This window comes from Sciurus vulgaris, assembly GCF_902686455.1.
Source record: "Sciurus vulgaris genome assembly, chromosome: 13".
NCBI classification, from domain to species: domain Eukaryota; kingdom Metazoa; phylum Chordata; class Mammalia; order Rodentia; family Sciuridae; genus Sciurus; species Sciurus vulgaris.
Genome location: NC_136474.1, coordinates 98,784,527 through 98,806,678, shown reverse-complemented (window position 1 = coordinate 98,806,678; position 22,152 = coordinate 98,784,527).

The window sequence follows — 22,152 nt, the reverse complement described above, 5'->3', positions numbered from 1 at the left end:
AGTTCAATTCTCCAGTGCTGTCTAAGTGCTGGGGGTGAGAGGCTACGTCGTGAGCTCCGGGTACTATGGGTGACCTGACGCACTCACCCCAAGGCCCGCACACACTGGACATGCTGGGCGTTTAGGACTCAGGTGGGAGCAGGTATCTCCCGGATTCTGTTTCTGGTCTTAGAGCACCAGCTGTTTCCTCAACCCTGCAGCCTGAGCGCAGAAAGGGAAGCTGGGCGGAGCTGCAACTGATCTCAGAGAGGTTGCTTGGGATGCATGGGTTGCACAGTCTGCAGTACAATGACCATGTTTAAGGAGCAAGATTGCTTAAATAGAAAAGCAAGCATTTACCAGAGTGGGCTATAGGAAAGATATTTCAAATTCTTCCTACTTTTTTTTTTGTACATTCTTTAGCTAGTATACAATGTTTTAAGTTTTTATAAGGATGTTAATAATAACACTATTCAATAATAATAACAACACAACAACGAACATTATTGTGTGCTTAGTGTGCACAAGAATGGTTTCAAATGCTGTACATGCTTTAAAATTATTTCATGAAGAACAATCCTATGAAATAAGTATTATTGTTTCCCCCTCTTTTAGATGAAGTCATAGAGTTTGAGGTTAAATAACTCACCTTGAGTCACACACATGTGCAGATTGGGTCCACAGAAGTTGACTCCAAGTTCAAGCCCAGTCCAGCCATCTTAGCACAACTCTGTTTCAAAATAAGTAAGTAAATAAGTAAAGTGATCAATTAATTAAAAATTGCTGGGAATGTAGTTCAATGGGGAAGTAGCCCTGGGTTCAACCCCCAGTGCTGTAAAAGGAGGGATTCAGACAAGCCTGGGAAGGTCTGTTGAACAGATTTGCCCCGTGCTTTTCTCGTGGATGAAAAGACAAAACACTGGAACGTGGAGGCCTGGCCCTGCAGTTGGGCCTCGTTACCCAGCAGTGACTGTCAGTCCTTCTGACGGTGCTGGAAGATTTTCTTCAGTTTTCCACTTGCCTTTGGTCTGCCCCTGCTCCAGCAAATCAAACAGAAGCCTACAGGCACTTCGCATGCAGATATCTTGTTTGTATTGCTTTGTTTTCTCCTTGGGGTCACTGTATTCTGCTTGCTTCCCTTGCAGCGGCATCATGGTGTGTGAGGCCTTCCCTACGTGTACGCAGCCAAAGAATTCTCTCCTGTGTGCTCCCGGGGTTTCCGTGGTGCTTTCTTTACATTTAAAGTTGAGATGCATTGCACATTTGTTCTTGGTATGGTGGAGGGTATTGATACAAATTTTTCTTTTTCTGAATGGCTACACAGTTGGCTAAGAGCCAGTGATAAAACAGGAAAGTAAGGCAAAGGAAGTCACGTGTGCCCTAGCAACCTTGTATACACCAGATTCAGCATGTCCTGGGACTGCATCTGGACCCGGTTCAATTCCACCTTGGCATGCCCTCTGGCGCCCACCCTTGTCCTGCCTGCCCTGTCCCACCTCGGGTCTGTGCACCTGTGTTCCAGAACCACACTGCCAATGACAGATTGGGCGTGCTAATGCTCGACAGGCCCATCTCCCACATCAGCTTTCCTTCTTCCTTCCTTTCTTTCCTGTAGCTCTTTCTTTTAAGTCCATTTTTTCACACAAACCTTTGCTTCAACTTGTCCAGCTCCAGAGGAAGCAAGCTGGGATCTTATTTCCTTAGTGAGTCTGGCACACACACAACACTGAGTCCTTTCATCCCAGAGTTACGGATCTGTTTTATTTGCTCGGGTCTATATTTGGGCTCTTCAGGGCCATTTAAAGTCTTTTTGATATAGACTTTGCATGTGTATTTTAAACTTTTTACTAATCTTTATGTCCTCTGCTGCTTTTACAAAGTCCTGCTATTGTCCCCCAAGCTGTTGTCAACTGTGCACGGAAGGCAGTGACTGCTGAGTGCTCAGTCCACACCCTCCAGTTAGTGAGCGTGAGGCCTGTCCTCTTCAGTCCCGTCTGCAGGCCTCTGCTGGGGTGGAACCCAGGGCCTCGGGTTGCTCCGTGGCTGCTCTGCCCTGAGCGGCACCGCACGCAGCCCTGGTTGGTTCTGTCTTTGATCTTCTGGTGTCCTTCAGATGTCCTCATATCATCTGCAAAAAGACAGTTTGATTTGTATTTTTTGATTCTTTCATGTCCAGCCGGTTTATCTCATTAAGTCATGACATTTCTGTGATAACTCCCGTGCGACTCCTGCATACCAGGGGCACTTTCCTTGTTCCAGAAGACATTTCCAGCATGTCTCTTTTAAGTAAGATGACAAGGCCTATACTAACCAAGTTGCACCAATCCTTATTTCTTTGAGCATTTTTTAAAATCAGGAATAAGTGTTGAATTTTTAGTAAAGCTTTGCTGTATCTAGAATGGTGCTTGCTGAAGATGCCGAGCATAGCTCTGTTAATAAGGTGCCATGCTGGGTTCTTGTATTCTAGGGTCGAGTCTGCCGCGTTGGATGAACGCATCAACACGGACGGCTGCAGCCTCTCTTTCCTTCAGGTCTGGAGGCCATTGTTATGCCATCTTGGAGAAAATATCTGGATTTGTCCTTTATGTTCACATTGCGGATCAGCTTGTGTAATGCAGAATCATCTGAAGTAGGGGACAATTCCCCTCTGGGACATCTTGGTGCTTTTCTTTATTTGGGTGCAATTTCCACTGAAATTGTCCTATTTGACTCTTATATTGCTGATGCTCAATTTTAGTGAAGAGTTTCCTTTTGGAAATTTATCCATTTCATCTATTATTTTGAATTTTGGCAAGATTGATTTTTCAAGGAATTTTACTGTTTTTTCTGTTCTATTTTCCCTTTGATTTTTCTTGGTAAGTAAACTTGTGGTTTCTTTCCCTTTTTTAAAGTTGCTTATAACTAGTTAATGAGTTGTGTGGTTTTTAACAGAACAAAAATTTAGTCTTATTACATAAACCATTTTCTATTTTCTGTCTCATTAATTTTGCCCTTTCTTCGGTTTTTCTTATTTTTATTTATTAATTTTTTTTGGCCACACACTTTTGCTGGGCTTGCCTTTCTGCTCCCTGGCCTTTTGAGCTAGAATCTAACTCCTTTCAAGTCTCACTTATGTGTGTATGTGCCTAAAACTGACTCTTCCTGTAGTTCCTGTTTTAGATATTCCCCATAATCAGATTTTCCATTTTTCATCATTATTTTTCATAAATTATCTTATGGTTTGTATTCCTCTTTTTTATCAAGGGCTATTTTAGAAATTTTTTAAAGTTACAAACAATAGAGCTTTTTTGAAAAAAAAGATATAGTTTTAATTTTATTCCGTTTTTTGAATACCATGTAACATTCTTTTCACATAACCTAAAAATGTTTTCTGTGTAACACTTTGTTCACACGAACTGCCTCATATTAAAGTTGAGGGCCCTTGAGTTCAACCCCCAGTACTACCCCCGAAAAAATCCCAGAACAGTGTTAACACCTGCTCTCAGAGTATTTTCTCCATCCCCTTTGTTCCTTCTTTATAAAGTAGGTACTCTCTTACCCGGGGCACATCTTTCCATTTTTAGTATCTTCAGTGAGAATGTGGTTTTGGCATTGAGCTGCGTGGCATTCATGCTATCTGGCTTGGATTGCTTTGACGATGTTGAACTTGAAGCCCCAGCATTCTTCCTGTTTCCATTTGATTTTGTGCCTTTGCCTCCCTTTATTTGCAGATGTGAGTGTGTGCAGTTGTACACACGCAGGCATGAGGTGCACACACACACACACTCACACGTACCACTACTTGGCCAGTGAGATTCGAAAGCCATTCTCTTACTGTCTCGGGAGTCTTTCCCACATCCTGGTGAGGACGCCTTTTGTCGCAGCATGGCCACGATACTCATCCTGACGTACTGTGTGCACTCCACTGCTTGTGCCCATTTTCCTCTGTGTGGAGAGCTCACTTCCCCTCTGGTGGTCACATCCGCCGGGGCGTGCAGGACGCCTGCACTTTGTTTGCTTGGGATATCTTTGTAAGTCTTCTTTAAAGCCATAGCCTCTATTCTTTTTTAACGATTAATCGCAAATCTGGCCTCTCAGATGTTAGGGCCCCCCTCAAAGGGTGCCGCTCCCCGGATACCTGTGGCGAGCTGTCCTGCTGTCCTTTCTCTTTCCTCTCTGTCCTCTGTGGTTCCGTGCTGTGCTGGCAGAGCACAAGCCTCCGCACGCTGCTCTGCTCCCTGCGCCCAGGTTTGCAGTGCTGTCCGTTGCTGGCTGTGGAATTTCCCTGAGGTTTCAGGCCTCATCTCCTGAATGATGCTTGTCCTCACAGATCATGGAAGATGGACTTGCAAATGTGGAAGTAGTCCCCAAGTTCTGCTCAGTTAGGACTCTGTTCTATAGCCTCCACAATTAAGTGATGAAATTCTTGGCCCGCTTTTCTTTTCTTTTCTAGATTTTCCTGTGAATGTTGCCTTACAAATGTTACACTGTTTGCATGCTTCAGTTGAGAAGTTGCCTGCCCATCGACTCTCTCGGCCTTGGGAGATGTTGGCCCTGGCTGCCTGGAAGCCCCAGGAACATTTTAATCCTTGAAAGTGAATATTTTCGGCAGGACACAGGTCTCTGAGCACCGTGGGCTGCACATGCCAGGCGCCCATTGCCCTGCGGCCCGGGGTCCCGCTCTGTCCCTGGAGGGCCTTCTCCTGCTGCGGTTGCCTGGCGGATCCCGTCCCACTGGTTTTCTTGTTGAGCACCTGCTGGGGCCCATGCTGGCCATTTCCTCCTGACAGTTCTTTTGGCCTCATTTTCATTCGCGTGGCCATCTTTCTTTCTTAAATGTCTGTCATTAAATTTTTATTTCAATTTATTCTTCCTTATTACCCTCTAAGTTAGTCATCATTTCTGAGATATTTCTGACCTTTGTTGTTTCTTTTGTAATTCAAGCAACGATTTTTCTCTCCTTCCTTTTACTTATTCATTTTTGTTTTTAATTTTTGAAGTTTTTAATTCATGCTTTTTTTAACATTACAGAAGAGATTTTAAGGATATTTAATTAAGTCTGGAGTGGTCAAATTACAATTGTTTATTTTTGCCTTTTAAAAAGGAGGAAATTGGGAAAGGGAAATTTAATCTCCTGAAATGTTTTGATTTTCGTTTTTGCTTTCTTCCGAGGGAGCTTGCTTCTCGGTGTGCATTTTGTGCTCAAGGGTTCTGTGCACGGTGTCCTAAGGGTCTCACTTTAGAAGCCAGGTACTTGGCACAGCAAAAGCTGGTCTGTGGGTGAGGCCCTGCTGCTGGGTTCTCACAGCATCCTGGGGTCCTCTCCAGCTCAGGTCCTGTGGCCACCCAGGCTCAAGGGGCTCCTTTTCTTCGTCCCTCCTTCCAGCCTGGCAGCTCTAGGACCTCCACACCTTGCCCTCCCTCCTCCCACCTGGAGCTCCAACCTGCCCGGCACATTCCTGCCCACCTCTCTCTCCGGCTTCTCTGGTGGTTCTGGGTCCACCTCTGGGCTCTTAGGGTCTTTTCTCGGAGTGGTGTGCCACTCACAGCTATGTGAGGCCCCCACTGGGTTGAGGAGGCTCCTGGGCAGGACGGTGTCCACTTGGCGAGGTTCAAGGGCTGCTATGTGCTGGGCTGGCCGAGTGGGTGCACAGTCCTCCTGACGTGAGCTTCCCATGGGCACTGTGGCTGGCCCCATTCTCCTGGGGCCCTGATGTCCCTCACATTAATCACATCGGGGCCGTCTCTGCAGGCCTGGTGGTGGCCGCTACGGTCACACTTCTCCAGGGTGAAGTCGGGAAGCCCTGAGGAGGAGGATGTGTGAAGAAAGGCCTAGAAAAGACCTCTGGCTGGGCGCTTCGGTCCCTGGCACACAAACCTGTGAAAATTCTTGATGATCCCAGTAGCATCAGTGATTCTGCAGAAATGAAAGTAAGAAAAGTAGGTTTTATGACACGAACGTGTGATAATTTTATGGATTATGCATGCTTTTCTCTTATTCTGCCCAAGCTCTCCAGAAACTCCAGCAGGCCCACAGGTAACTGAGCAAAGCCGTCATGTGTGTTCAATCTCCTTTCAGTTTAAAAAGAATCACACTTTTATTCTTGTATTTTGTTGTTGTTGTTGTTTCAATTAAAAGCACATGTTTCAAGGCACGAGTGCAGAGCACATTTATCTGACATTTACAACTCTTAAATATGTAGACACATGACATATTTGCATCTTGCTTGTGCTCGACAAATGAAAGGCAGGAACTGGGTACCAGGGAATTTAGTGTCCAAACTGGGCACTTCTGAAATGGAATGGAGGGCTAGTCGGTGAACTAAGGCTGTGGCCCTGGTACCAGCCACTGCTGTGGACTCCCAGGCTCTCTCGCCTCCCTGAGTCCTCTTTGGGTTTCCATTTCAGTCCCATGAACTTCTCCCTGCAGGTTGGCCCATGCCACTCCCTCTTTGTGGAATAAACTTCTCTGCTCTTGCTTGGTGTTCTCTCCTGGGGCCCAGTTCTCAGGTGCACAGGGCTTCCCAAACCCAGGCCCGTATTTCATCCTTCTGTGGTAGTTTACAGCTTACGGGTTTGTGCAGTTAGTAGTCTGAAGCCTGCCCCTTCTGGACTGCAGATGCAGTGAAGATGGACCTTTATCTCTCATCTCCGTCTCCCCTTCACCTGGGACCTGGCCAAGCTCCACCAAGGGTCATGGAGTGTTTGCATGGGTGAGTGGATGCTCCTTACCAGCTCTTGGGAAGTAGAGCTTTGGAAAGTAATTTAACCTCTCAGATTCTGCTTCTCCATCTGTAATAGAAAGGTAAAAGTTGCACAGTGTCCAGAATCTATTTTAGGATTAGGTGAAATAAGGTCACATTTCAACAGGCAGGTGCCAAATCCAGAAAATACTGCACAGTGTGGTCCCATGATTGTGAGCCAGGATCTCCTTCCTTCCTTCTATGCATTTCAAATGAACTTTGATTTTAGGCAGAAAGTGCTCAGTTCCATCTGTCTTGCTGAGCTGGTGGACCATGGACCAAATTCAGCTGAATAGGCCTGGAACAGAGAGCGTCAGACAGGATACCAGGAGTTCATTCCACGCTGTTTTCTGAGCTTTAGATCCAGCAACCAGGGTGTGACCACCTGTGGCAGCACAACTGGGCTGCTCCAGCCCACACAGCATCTCCACCCTGGCTCCTGCTGGGGTGTGGGGTTCACTTGCAGGCCCAGCCCTCCCCCTGACAGGCTGCTCCTCCCACCCACCCCACGCTCCCCTCAAGTCTTTGCCCATAGTGTTGCTCCCCCATGATGTGTGCCCCCAGCCTCTGCTCTGCCCTGTGGGCACTGCAGGATCACCATGCTGTGACTCTCGGAGAGGCTCTCTGGTTGGACTTGGTGGTTCAGCTTTGCTCCTCTCTTTCATTTGCAGAGATTCCCCAGTTTGTTCTAGTCCCTTCCTGGTGCTCGCAGAGGAACCTGGGATGATGGAGTGATCAGGCTGATAGACATCTTCACCTGCTTATTTTTGAGAGGAAGCTCTGTCTCCACTCCTTTGATGCCAAGTTGGGTCACTCTTCTGTAGAAGACTTGGGTTGTTGAGTTTCATCCATTTGTCATTTAAAATGGAAGCAGAGAAAAAATTATTTCATCCTTTAAAGTTTTTTATGTGTTCATTAGAATAACTAGCTGCTGCCGTTGGTTTTTTATTGTTGAATATTCATAAGACTGTCTGCTTACTGGATAATTATATTACATTAATATGGTATGAATAAATAAAAGCAGTAATTATGCTTTTATCCCATTCTATTTTGCAATTTACAGTTTGCTTGTTTTAAGAATAAAAGGAAATTGCCACATTTGAAACAATATTATTTCATTTCTAAACAAGGAAGAGCACAAGGAACCCCCGCGCCGCCACAGTGGCAGGTTAAAACAGACTCTGCTCCACCCCTTGCTAGTTGAGATCCACCCCATCTTGGCATCCCTTTGCTGACGAATAAAAATACAAAACCAGGAACGTCTTCGAGAAGCAGAGGAGAGGACCTCTCTGAGAAGACAGTGGTCACCGTGGCTCTGGGTCACAGTGGCATCAGGGACTGAGAGGTTCTCAAGGGGTGGACGCCAGTCACAGCCCACCTCCCACCTCAAAATCTGTGCCTTTCCCTTGAGAAAGGGCCCTTCCCTGTGCCTCTACTTAGGAAACGCAGATGTCCCATGGGAGGACCCAAGCCCAGTGTCTAGGAGGGACACGGCACCCGGGCAGGGCTAAAGCCAACTACTAAGGCCACGTGTGGGTAGACGAGGGCAGCGCTGCTTACTGCTGCTTGGAGCACGCAGTATGTGCCACCAACAAATGCTGATGGAACCAGTCTAAAAGAACGTTCAGGTCTTGATTAAAACGTGTTCGTTGCTTTAGGTGAGAACATTTTGGCATTAAAGCATATGACATTAAAATATCTCGAGTTTGAAGACATTTAGAAATGTAATTGAAGCAGTTATATATTTGGCTATGTTTTAAATGTAAACGTTTTCAGTATTTAAAAAATTAATGCAGATGAAATATTACTTGTTTGAGAATTGTATTCCATGTTTACATGGAACATGATCTGCTTTTGTAAGTAGCTAATTAATAAAGAAACTCAGCAGGATAATTTTAACCAGATAGATAAAAAGAAATGTCCCGGTTAAACCACAGTACAGATGAAATTCCACTCCACTTTCCAACTGTTTCCTGTGGCATCCGCGTTAGCCTATGAGAGTCCATTCAGTGTAGAGAGAAAAGACCGTCTAGGTCACAAGAAAGATGGTGCTCGGGGGCTGAAGTGGAAGCATGCCTGGAAGTGCTCTGACACCCGGGAGAGACGGGACAGGGGTGTTTCCCGGTGGAAATCCCCGGCTTCGGGTGCTCCCCACTTCCTCCAGGGTTCTGAAAGAGAGCAGAGAAGGCTCACTTGTGCAGCCAGGGCGAAGCCTGGCGGGAAGCAGCACACGACGGCCCCCAGGTGGGTCATGACTGCGGAATCTCACCACCTGGTGGGAGGAGGAGAGGGGCTCGGCAGGGGCAGGAGACGCTTCTGGGTGCGAAGGGCCCCACCCTGGAGCCAGGGCTTCCTGGGGGGCCCTGTGGACACTCACAGTCAGGCACAGCCCACTGAATGCAGTCGGGCTCCGGGGGACTAGACGGAGATCTGCAGGTGGCACTTACCTAGTGGGTCTCCCCAGCCCTGGAGCAGGATCTTAAAATGATGGCTTTATAATTTGATGGCAAAGGACCTGGCCCACAGGTGAGAATGAAGGACCTGGCCCACAGGTGAGAATGGAGGACCTGGCCCACAGGTGAGAATGGAGGACCTGGCCCACAGGTGAGAATGGAGGACCTGGCCCACAGGTGAGAATGGAGGACCTGGCCCACAGGTGAGAATGGAGGACCTGGCCCACAGGTGAGAATGGAGGACCTGGCCCACAGGTGAGAATGGTGCAACAAAATTGTTTGACAATTTAAAAACGATGGATTCAGGAACCTAGCCCATTACAAGGGACCACACCAGAGGGACGCGTCACCCAAACGGATACCCACCCTGCTTTCAAGCGTGGACATGCTGGCCTGGCTTTGTCTGTTTCGACAGCTGGTCTTTATCACGGCTGTTGCTGTTCTGTCTTTGGTTTCCCTGGTACCAGGTGGGAGGGGATGTGGGGGCTTCTGTGGCTGTGGCCACCTCAGCAGGGGTGTGATGGGGTGTGATTTTGCTGTGGTGGAAACCCGGCTGTGTGCTGGGCTGCTTGGCTTTTCACACCATCCCTGTCACCCTCTGAAGAGGTGACACACCAGGGCTTAAGAAGCTGAAAGGGATTCGGTAGAGAGCGGCAGACGATTAGAGACGGGAAAATAGGACCTATGGAGGAAGATTAAAGGATCTGCTGAGCGGGGCAGCTGACCTAATAGGCATCTTCAGGCCCCTGAAGGGCTATCGTGTGGAGGGCGGGGACCAGCTGCTCCCTCTCCACACTGAGGATGAGAAAGAGGAAATGGGCTTAGGTGTCAAGGGGAGGGTTTAGATGAGGTGGAGAGCTCCCTTCCAGGGAGGCTGCTGGTCGGCCGGTGCGGGTGGAGGGCGCAATCTCCTGGAGGTGGTGGCCTCCAGGGAGCCGGCCGCCCCTCACACAGGACTGAGCAGCTGCCCGCCACAGCCACTGTCTCCCCAGCTCCCTGTTCCGGTTTCTGTTGGTTATTGGCTCGGTTTTCAGAAAGAGCCTGTGAAAGCCTGCCTGTGTCAAGGTCAAGCCTTCACACCACACCGCAGTTCACTGTAGCTGTGCCTGGGGGCCCAGAGACAGGAGGCCCGGGGTCCAAGCTATGTGCCCAAGACCAGTGCAGGGACATCATCTTCAGAACCGCAAAGCGGCTTCCAAGGAAGAAAAATTGAAATCCACTCCAGCCTTGAGTTCAAATTATCTTCCACTTTTCTTCAAACTGTGTTCAGTGGGTATCTCTTGCTTAAGGGGAAGAAAATAAAGGAAGACAAGGAAGAGGTGCTTCCCCTGCCCCAAACGTTTCGAATCTCTAATCAGGACCATTTTCAGCAAGCAGCTCTCGCGTGATCTCACAGAGTCGCAGACACAAGTAACCTGGAGCTGTCTGTGGTTTTCGGGAACGTCCCTTCCCTTCCTGGACCTTATCCAGAAGGGCTCTGCCCTGAGGCTGAGTCTGCAGGGCAGGCGTGGCTGATACCAACTTGGTGGATCTAGCCGCGCTTCCTCCTGCTTCCCCTAGTTCCTGTGTTACTCACGACAGGGTTTGTGATAAACTTGCTCTGTCCACAAATCAAAAATGTTCTTGTTCCCCCTATGGCATGTCCACAACATAGTAAAAGTGAGACTTGTGAAATACTACAGATACTTTTGTCTTCTCTTTGGCGGGGAAGAGGTGGACGGTGGACTTTGACCAAACACTGTTGCTATCACCAACAGTTTGAGAATCTGGATATATTTTGTAGGATGCACTTTGCTGTCTCCGGCTGGCCACGGCTGCCCATGGCCTCCACTCCCAGATCCAGGATTTCAGCCTACGCACGTCCCTAATATTCAGGTGCCCCAGGACTGCCTGTCCTGAATCTGCTGTTTCTCCGCTCCTCTTCCTTCCAGCAAACCTTCTCATCCTCACCCCAATCCCGCTTGGCCTTCAATTGCCCGGGAAGTCAATATTCCATTATAGAACTACACACAGCGTATTGTAATTTCCTGTATGCTGAAGTGTTTCTCTCACAGAACTGTAAACTGCGGAGAGCATGTCCTCTCACAATTGCATTCTCCTCGTCTAAAGCTGCTTAGCCCTTCCCAGACACTCAGTGAGGGGTGGGTGGATTGTGGGGACAGGGATGGAGAACTGGAAGAGGCCGGAGATGGGGAGTGGAGGCGGTGACAGCGGTGAGTGGGTGGGAGAGGGCTGAGCGGAGGATGGGGACTGGGTGAGACGAGGTGGACAAGGATGCAGGGTCTGGTGGAGGCCGGCGCTGATGGTGGGGGGTGGGCTGGAGGGTGGAAGGTGCGGCGCTGGTGCTGGAGGGGTGGGTGGGGAAAGGGTGAATGGCCTCTGAGCGCTGGGGCCGGTCTTGGTCTGTTACCACATTACGAACCTGGGACCTACTAGCAGCCGAGGTGAATTCACACCTTGACTGGCACGGGGCCGTTTCATAAGCCTCAAGCTTGCCATTGTTGTTGTTGGACCCCCTTAAATTTGGAATTCTGTCCTGCTTACTTTGGGGAAAATGTGATTTTGTATGAATTTGTGATTTTGTATAAATTAGACTTTGCCGCTTGCCGCACCTTGTGGACATCAGATCCTCAGGGCCTCCTGCAGGGTCCCGAGAGAGCACAGGTGCCTCTCGCATAGAGAAGCCATGCTGTGTTTGTGGGTTGGCCTGGAGGATCTAGGAGTTCCCAGACCACACTCGCTTTTCCGTTGGTACTTGAATTCTAACATCTGCCCAAAATTCTGAGTTTTTATCAGCCTGGGGGAGGAGGGGTTCTAGAACCCTTTTTTTTCCCTTCATAAGTAGAAACTGAAGAATTTTTACAAACCAAAAGGAAAAGATCATGAACTCACAGCACACATGGGCACAGAGTGGGACTAGTCTTGACCTCAAATTGGGTTTTTAGAAAGAAATCAACTTTGTAAGCTGGATTTAAAGAATCAAAATTATTCTCCTCTTTCAGAGTTTAATCCTCCCAAGGGTGTCAAAGTGTGATCCCTTCTATCAGAATTTTATGTAGCTCTTTGTCTGCTTCCTCCGCCATTGCCTCTGCAGTGAGTGGCCAGGTCACTCTGGTGGTGGACGTTTCAGAACGAAGCCATTCTTCCAAAGTCAGGAGATGCTTGCAGGCTCAGGCTGCTACTGTGCATCAGGGGAGGGGCAGCTCACTGCTGCTGGAGGCCTCTCATTCAAGCAACCTGGCGGAGGACCCTGGGAAGCTGCTGCCTGGACCAACACCACACCGGCGTAATGATATTTTAGGGGACGTATTCAAAGGCCAGAGGACTTCATTACTTCATGTTTACCCACTCCGCTTGTTCATATCCAACAGAAGGTAGATTTTGGTATTTGAGACCTTGAGGATATTTGAATATGATTTGAAAATGCACGTACTCACCAGTTGATCCATGGCAGAGAGAATCATCTATCTACACAGAAAGCATTTCCTCTTCTGTCCATTAGATTCAAGTGGACCTCAGGTTAGAAGAGAGCTGCTTTCTAGTTCCCAGGACAAGCTCTCTGCCTGAGGGCCATGGGCGTCTTCCCTCTCCCTGTGGCTGGTGCAGCCCAGGGCCCCTGTCCAGCCTTGTGGTCCATGGCCTCTGTCTTCTGTTGGAACGCTAGCCTTGCCCCCACTGGAAGCCCCGGGCCACCTGCTCCCACTCTGGGCCAGGAGGTGGACCCTCCTGGGGGCAGACTGCCGAGTTCCTGCGGTTCTGTGGGGGCCTGTGCTCCCAAGGCGCTCCAGGCCCTGCTGTGGTGGTGGGTACCCTGCTCGCTTCAGAAACCTGGAGGAAGGATTCTGAAAGTCTTCACGTGTGTCTGTGGGGACGGCACAGCCTGCCTAAACGCTGTGTGGGCGCTCCTGTATCAGACGTCACGGTGCCCGTGATGCAGACGGAAGGCTCTTACGGTTCTGCGACCACTTGAAAATGAATTTAAAAAAGGAAAAAGAATGGATCTTACTGCTAAAATAAATCAAATAAAACAAAAACCAAAACAAAACAAAAAATACCCCCGGGCTCCTGGCTTCCTGCAGCTCACTCTCCCCTCCTCTCACCCCCCCAGTGCTGGGTGCAGATTCCACTTCCTCTTCCACTAGAGCCACTGGTGACCAGAAGGCAGGGGCTTCTGCTGCCGCTCACTCAGGCCTGGCTTCTCCCTGCCCCTCTCCCTGGGCCTCTGAGGGACGGCGCCACCCAAGCCCAACCTCAGCAGGGGACCCAGGGGTGCTTCTCTCCTTCCCTTGGGCCTCCTGGCTGCTGCTGCGGGAACCACACAGGTGGCCTTCATCCTTCCCAGGATCCAAGCGTTTGGGCCTCTTGGAAACCAGGACTGAGTTTCAGGAAGAAAGGCCGCGGCACCCTCGTGGAAGGATCTCCACATGAGGCGCAGTAGCTCATGGAAGTTCAGGCTGTTTGGTCTTGAGGAAGAAGAAGCGTACCTCGCTGGTTACGCAAGTGTGACAGAGTACACACACGTCTGTGCACGGCACACGTGCTGGGGTCGGCATGCACGCTTTCTCCTGCCATCCTGCTTCCCCAGAGTGAGGATGCGTTAGGAGATGGTCTGCTCTCTTGGCAGCTGGGATGGAGGACTACGCCCAGGAGGACGGGTATTGGGAGAGGGACATGCGGAGGAGTAAGGAGGACTCATCAGACCACAGCAGCACCTGAGTCCAGGAGCAGCTGCAGGCTGAGCCCCCAGGGAGGCTGGGCATCACCATCCACACCCCTGAGCCAGAACTGGGCTGTGCTTCCAGCTGCCTTCCCTCACCCGGCTTCCGTTCCAGCTATCATCCCGCCAACACTCCCCTGGGGTCCTGCTACTGGGCCTTCCCACTGCCCATCACCAGCACTGGGCAGCTTCTCTCCCTGGGAGGCCGTTTCCTTCCGACGCCCTCTCCTTAGTCTACCCCTGAGTGCAGCATGCTTTGCACACACAACTAAAGGGCCAGTGTGTGGATGCCAACAGCTGCATGGTGGTGGTGAGTCCTGGTGGAACACGCGGGCAGCAAAACCACGTTCTGGGAAGCTATAGTACAATAATGAGATGAAGTTACTCTGGATCTAGATTAAACGTATGAGCCACCATCCAAAGATTCAAATATGATCCAGTGGTGTGCTGGGAAGTGTTGAACAACTGGCTCTTCAAAAATAAAAACAAAAGCAAGAACAAAAACCTAATTTGTAATGTTTGCCAGGTTCCTACTGTGACTGGTTTCAAGCTAACAACTTGATGTCAACTGGCTCACAAAATTCCTGAAAATGTAACAGTTGGCGCCCATGTACCAATCAGAGCCAGCTTCAGCCTGCTGCGGGGCCATTATCGAGTTCGTCCTGCGTGGTTCCAAGAGCGTCACATGTGTTAATTTATCTTCATCTCCCCCAGAACTCCAACAGGAGGGCAGCTCGGAAGTGCGGAGCGAGGCCGTGAACCCGCAGCCAGGCTCAGCAGCGAGGTCCTGCACGTCCCTGTGCGAGTTCCCCGAGGGGTAAATCCCCTCCGAGGTATCGGTTTCTCGAGTGGGTGTTTTATTCACAGAGGAGCAGCATATGGCAGAAGCCTTCCGACAGGCGCGTCCGTAGCCGGGAAGAGCCTTCAGTGCTGGTGGGATGAGGAGGAGGCCTGGAGGAGCCCCGCATCTGGTGAACGGCTGGGAGAACATTCTCCCCAAGAAAGTGCAGTCTCCTGCACTGGACCCGGTGGTCCGCACCGGGGTGCCACATGGCAGATGGTCACTCCCTAGGCCTCCGTGTGACCGCCAGACCCTGGGAAAGGAGCTGAGCTTCCGTCTCCTGCCTCACGGCCTGTTCAGACCACCCCTCTCCCTCGCTCGCTCAGGGGAGGGGGTGCAATAGCTCCACATGAACTTGGGCTCTGTACTCGCTGCCACATCCTGTGAGGCAAGTTTATCCCATTAACAGTCTTAGTGGCAGACCTCTTCCCCGTCTTTGCTTTTCCTCTGTCTCTCTGTTTGCTTGTTTTTTGTTGTGTTTCCCTTTCTTTTCCCTGTGGGGTTCTTGTTATTATTGTTCCTCTTATTATTACCTTCTGTTCCTCCATCATTACCTTCTGTTCCTCTTCCACATGCCATTTTATCTCTTTATTAGCACCTTCTTTCTTGATCCCTAGGTAAGGCTGCAATCACCATTTACATGCTGATGACTCTCCAACTTTCCTCTGCAGCCCAGAACTTCCCGTCTCCCCAGCCCCACTGCACAACCACGGGCACCCTACATGTCATTCCCTCGCGTGCCCCAAAGCCAGCTGGCCCGCAGCTCATCCGAGACCCTACGAGCTCTGCATTGTGTTCTTCCTGGTCTTGCCACTACAGCAGGGCAGCTGCTCTTCCTCAGCCTCCAAGAGTGGGCCTCCAGGGGAGGGTCTCCTGCTCATCTCTGATACCCCCCAGCAAGCCCCATGGGGGACCCACTCAGGCACAGTGCCCTTGACTGAAGAGGGGTCAGGTCCCCTGCATTGCCTGAGCCGGGGCATGAGAGCAAGAAACACCTGCAAACAGCTGGCCAAGCTCACTGGCCAGCCGGGGCCCCTTCTGCGGGGTGGGGGTGGGGTGTTTCCACCGACGGCTGTCTGCAAGCGATCACTCACCCAGCAGGCTCTCCGGGCCTTTGCTGGAAACACTCTTCTCCAAGGTGCAGGACACACAGCCCCTGAAGGAGAAGGCCCATGGGCAGCCCCTGAGCTCAGGCAGCTGCGATGCCATTGTGACACTGTCTGGAGACACAAGTGTCCAGACCAGGCACAGAGCGGGGACCCGGGCAGGTGCAAGGCATCCACTCCTACTCTCTGTCTGCACAGCCCTGTTAGGGGAGGTCTTCCGGTGTGCCTCCACCACAAGTAAGCACAGTAAAACTGACAGTTAGTCAATCTGCAATGGGCAGACTGCTCCTGGGTGATGTGACTTTGGGCATAGCAGTACACACTGACCCTTCAGGTGACTCAACCAGCACTCCATGTGAACCACCTGGGCACAGCAGGTGAATCAGGGCATGTGGTTTTTAGGACTCTAGTGATTCTGAGATGCTGACCTCAGGTGGAGGCTGGCTGAGCCTCTGAGTAACCTGGAGAGCTTGAGAGACCACCTGCTACCTGCACTCCCCCAGGGAAGTTGGCAGCATTGAGTCCGTAAGGGCCACCCAATCCTACCATTTCATAAGAGTGACTTAGGCAGAGGTGTTAGCAGCCAGGTGTGGAAACACTGTTGGGCGGGGTCAGTTGACTCGTACACTTGGGAATCAGGTGAAGAAATGGAAGCTTGGACAGGCGGCACCAACTAAACAGGAGAACTGGGAGATACCGAGGATGACCCTGGGACTGAAGAAACAAGACAAAGGTACAGCTGACAGCACAACTGCAGAATCCCCGGACGGCTGAGGGGACCCTGCCACAGGGCTGGCTGCTCTTCCCAGATGGACCTAAGACTTCCTCCCTCACCTAGATACATCTGGACAGGAACCAGGGCACCTGAGAGGGATCGCCTTGCAGCTGGCATGAATCTCTGGCCCCAGACACCAGGTAGCAGCCAAAGAGATCCCACACCACAGCTTATCCTGTGGGGCACCCGGCACCATAAGTACAGAATCCTGTCCCTGTTAGACAAGGAGCAGGGCCATCTGGGGAAGCTCTATCCCTCAGGCACAACAGGCAGAATCCAGCAGAGCCCAGTATGTCCTGTACACCAAGCAGACTAAATACCCCCCCACGGACACTATAGAGACAGAGTTAACCCTGGGGCCTGCGTGTGAAAGTAGGAAACCTGCACAGGACTCAGAGGGCTCTGACCAATGGACACAGTGTCCAAGACTCAACAGAAACTTACAGTCTACCAACAACCAGAAATACCTTGACTTGAATCGAGGATGATCGCTTGCCACCAACACGGAGGGAATCAGACAACAAAATTATCTGGCAAGGATCTTAAAAGATCCATCACAAAAATAATCCAGGGATCAACTATCAATTCTCTTGAAACAAATGAGGAAAATAAGATAAAACATCAGCAAAGAAATACAAGTTGTATTTTAAAAGAGAAATATAGTTAAAGGAGAAATCATAGTTAAAAAGTAGGATCACTGAATTAAAAATCTCACTGGATGAGTTCAAGAGAAGTGTGTCAATGACCAAGGACAATACGGGGAATTGGGGATGACCAAGAGGATTTCACGATCTGGACAATGGTGAGAAAAGAGAATTCTAGAAAATGAGCAGGGTTTTAGGGACCTGTGGGATGACAGTGATGAGCCCGACATTCCCCTCCTGTGGGTCCAAGAAGGAGAGAAGTGGAGAGAAGGGCATTTGAAGAATAATGACTGAAAAATCCCAGGTCTAGCAGGAGTGAGCTTCCAGAGTCACCAGCTGAGTGAACCCCAGTGAGGATGAGCGCGGATAAGCCCAAGCTGAGATTTCTTCAAAACAGACAGACAGAAAGCCAGCCCAAGACACCTTCTCATGGGAAGCTGCCCCCAGCCCAGTGACAAAGGTAACTGAATCTAAACTAACCAGAGGAGCTGTTGCGTGCGCGCGCGCACACACACACACACATGCATGAGCTACATTAGCTCAAGGTAATCTGACTTCAAAGGAAAAAGAAAAGAATAGCCAGAAGCCAAGAGGAGCAGGACACAGGAGCAATCGAGCAGGACGCGAAGGTCCCTTGTGGGCGCACACACAGAGACGATCACAAGAAATCTAATGGAGTCAATAAACAGTAATTTTGTCATCACTGCAAAATATGAGATTAACAAAATAAGTCACATTTGTGCATACTAACAATGAATAAGTGGCAACTAAATTAAACAATTTAATTGTATATAGTTGTTCTAAGGAAAGAGAAATGCTTAGGAGTTGATATAAAATGTGTAAGGATGTAGATGCGGAAATCATCCCACGCTAACAAAATCCATCAAACACCGAGGTAAGTGGGAGACACCTTGAGCTCATGGACTGGAAGCCTCCACAAAGGCACAGTCCATTCCCATTGCACAGGCTTGATGCAATCCCCACCCCAGCAAGGTGCCCTTCTAATCCAATGCAAACTTATTCCAAGACCATCCCAGAAAGCACAGTGCCTGCAAGAGCTGAGCTGTGTGTCAGAGTGACGGGGCTCCTTGTGCCTGACGGTAAGTCTACTCCACAATGACAGTCGTGGACACAGCACGCTGCTGGCTGCTCAGCCTGCAGGACAGAAGGGAGAGCCCCACACAGACCCACACGCAGACACACACAAACACATGCGCACATACGCACACACACAGACACACATACACACACATGCATGTGCACAGACACACACACACACACACACACAGATGCCCCCCCCCCACACAGATGTCCCCACACACAGACACACACACAACACACACAGATCTCCCCACACAGACACACACACACAGATGTCCTCATACACAGGCACAGACACACACACACACACACACACACACATCAACTGAGCCCTGACAGTGGTGCGGAAGCTCAGGAGAGGAAGGGTAACAAGTGGCCTGCAGTGCATGTCCACAAGCAAAGCACAAAAATGTTACCTTTAGCCTAAGAGTCCCTCCTGACCCCAAAATCAACTCAAAATGGACCTGAACTTAAAACATGTAAAATGTAGAAATAAAAACTTTTTTTTTTTTAATGGGGAAAATCTCCTGCATCTGGGACTAGTTTTTAAACTTAAAACCAAAAGCATGGTCCATAAAAGGGAAATTGGATGAATGGTACCTCACCAAAATGAGAGATTTTGTTCTGAGAAAGTCCCTGTTAGGAGTGTGAAAACACAAGCAATCAGCTAGGAGAGGACATGGGCAAGTCACAGATGTGGCAAAGGATTGCTTCCCATGTCATCTATGGACGTCTAAAACTCAAGAAAAAGACAATCTAGCTAGAAGTGGACAGAAGAATAGACATTTCGTCCACGTGGACACACGGGTGTTCACAAGCATGTGAGACGGTCAACACCGTTAGCCACCAGGACAGTGTAAATCCCTGAAGGTGGAGGCTCCTTCCCGAATGGCTGAAGTGAGGAGAGGGGCCCTCAGCAGCAGAGGGACCCGCACGGAGCACGCATCCGCCGCTGCTGCAGGACACAGTGGCATGGCCACTCTGGGAGGTTGCTCAGTGCCTCTACACAACACTGGCACATGAGCCAGCATGGAAACAGAGCTTCCTGCTGCTCCTACTAGAGAAAGGGAAGCATATTCATTCATTCTGAGCAAGAATGTTCCCGGCAGCTCTCACGACAGCCCCAAACCTGAGATGACTTTGGTGGACCACCACGGGATATCAGACCTTGAAATAGTACTCAGCAATAAAGAGGAGTCACTGATGCACACAGCTCGGGGGGTTGAAGGGAAGCAGGCCCATGAAGAGTCTGCATGACAGAGTCTTTCACAAATGCATAGGATGGAAAGCTCACAAGGGTCCTGAGCCCGAGGGCTAGGGGAGGTGAGAGAAGAGGGGCCTGTGTGGGGAAGATCAACAGAGGGTCAGGAAGGTCCTCGTGCTGACCGTGTCCAGCCCTTGACTGTTGGTGGACACAGAATCTGCATGTGGCCTACAGGCTGATTCTGTGTCAAGGTTTTCCTGGTGGTGGCATTGGACAGCTCAGCAGGATGTTGCTCTCCAGGGAAATGGGAAAACGGCACTCCAACCTCTCCAAGTCACCCTAAGTGGTGCGTGTGAGCCCACAGTCAGTTCAGGGTGCTCTCTTAAACAGTGAGACGGAGTGTGCCACAGCTGCAGACTGAACGTGGAAGAGGGCCTGGTTTAGTCAAGCCAGTCTAACATGGAAGATGACAGTAATTTGCTTAATGCATCTATGCAAAATCTTATATGCATTAGCAAAATATAGATTTAAAATACTTAATATTAAGGACCAGTGTAAGCAATGGAATATTTTACACTTCAGATATTTTTTCCAAATAACATCATAAAAGTAATGACTTGAAATTCCCGTCCTAAGTCTTCCGGGAACAAGCATCAGGATGTGTGGGAGGCAGCTTCGGGTGTGGGAGGACCAACGCCCTTGCTCTGGATTGGCGGTGCTTGTGGCCGCCTCAGCGTGACGTCTGCCCGCAGCACACCCTGCATCCTCGAGCTCAGGATTCTCTTGTTCTGCTGCTGATGAGAGGCCTGCGAGGCGCAGCAGGAAGAGATCGAGCGCTTTCAGTCTCCTCCATTTTATGGTCTCCAAAGAGCTTCCTCTTCATAGTAAAGGTCTCTGTTGCTCGTGCTTTAGGATCAGGAGAATATTAATTTTCAAGACGAATGAGGTGTTCTGAAGGCCAAGCATCTTAGCAGCCCTCTGAGAGGCCAAGATAGAGCTGCGGAGGGGAGGGGCCTTTAGCCCTGGCCTGCAGGGTGCAGTGGCCTGCCCACGTTACAGAGGGTCCCTCCACACCGTGTAGGACCACACTCGTGCTGAGGGTTTGGGGCGGCTGACCGGCAGTCCTCCCCGAAGCTGCCCTGACAGACGGCCTCCAGCTCTCCAGCTTCCCACTCTCCTTTGTGAGCCACACGGGATGAGGGGCAGCTCTCATGCCTTGCCCCGAGCCCACATCCTGCCCACGTCTTGCCTGGGACCTGCACTGCTAGCTGTTCCTCCGTCTTCTTCACAACCAGGCCATCCAGATGGTGGCTCTGTCACCAAGAAGGAAGGCTCTCTCCTCCAACAACCTACGGCTGCTCTCCCCAGCCGGCGGAGCTTCCTGGCCCCACTGACTCCTGAAGGGGCCCTCGGCCTTCTTGGTTGGACTTCTGAGCCATAGTCAAGATGCAGACGAGGGCCTACTCTTCTAGGCTGTCCACCTGTCTTAAATTCCTTGGCCTGTTTCCTTTCCAGCACCTTCCAGGCAGAGACACCATCTGCTGGTTCCCTGCCTTGTGTCCCCCAGCGGAGGGCCAAGTGAGCACAAGAAGCTCCTTCAGGGTGTGGGATCGGGCTAGCAGGCAGCTTCACCCCTCACATGAGGAGGGGAGCAGAGGGGAGATTCCCAGTTCTGAAGGCAGCAAGGGAGTGGGGACTCTGGAATGTCGGTCTGACCCCAAAGCAAGTCTCTTGGTTCACTGTACCCGGAGAGTGCAAGTGCACCTCCTGTGCAGCTGATCCCAGAGGAGGTCTGTCCCTCCCTGGACGACAGGGGTCCTGCTTCTTGCATCCTCACTGCGGGGAGGCCCAGCGAAGCCCCACTGCCCCAGGGCTCAGGTCCTTGGAAGCTCTGCCTGTCATCCTGTCTCCAGTGCTCCTCCCCAAACACACAGGTTGGGGACATTCTCTGGACAGCTGTTTTGCTAGACCCTACCTCTCTGTGTTCCTGGGAAACACATCGGGGTTCAGCCTTTGGGCCTGGGCATTAGGCAGGTTTAGGGAGGAGCAGGAAAGGACCCAGTGGTGGGCCTGGGGAAGGGGCGGTGTGGCTCTACAGGCACCCCATGTGTGCGGCAGGGCAGGGTAGGGGCACAGGTGGGCAGGTACCGCTGCCCCTGTCCTGGAGTTGGAGACCCGCGGGAGGAATAGGACTTAGGGAAGGCCTGGGCAGAGGCACAGGACCTGGACATCTGGTCTCCTGTAGCAATTCAGATCCCACTGTAATTAATGACAAGGAAAGAAACCACCCGCAGCCACAGGATTCTGAATCTGGAGGGAACCTTTGTGTTCACTCTACCCAGCGAGCATAAGTGAGCCTCCTCTGCAGCTGATCTCAGAGGAAATCTGGATTTCCTAACCCCTGGTCCAAAGTAGTGTCCTTGAAAATAGGTCGCTTGGCTTTGTGACCCCTGAGACTGGCCGCGCCTCGCAGGTGTGGCGGGTGGGGCACCTGGGCTGGACGGGAGCGCCTCCAACCCAGGACCCACGCTTCTCTCTCTGCACAGAGGCCCGCTTTGCTTCCAAGGCTGCGCCTCAGCCAAGGAACTCAGGCTGGGAAACTGCGCCACT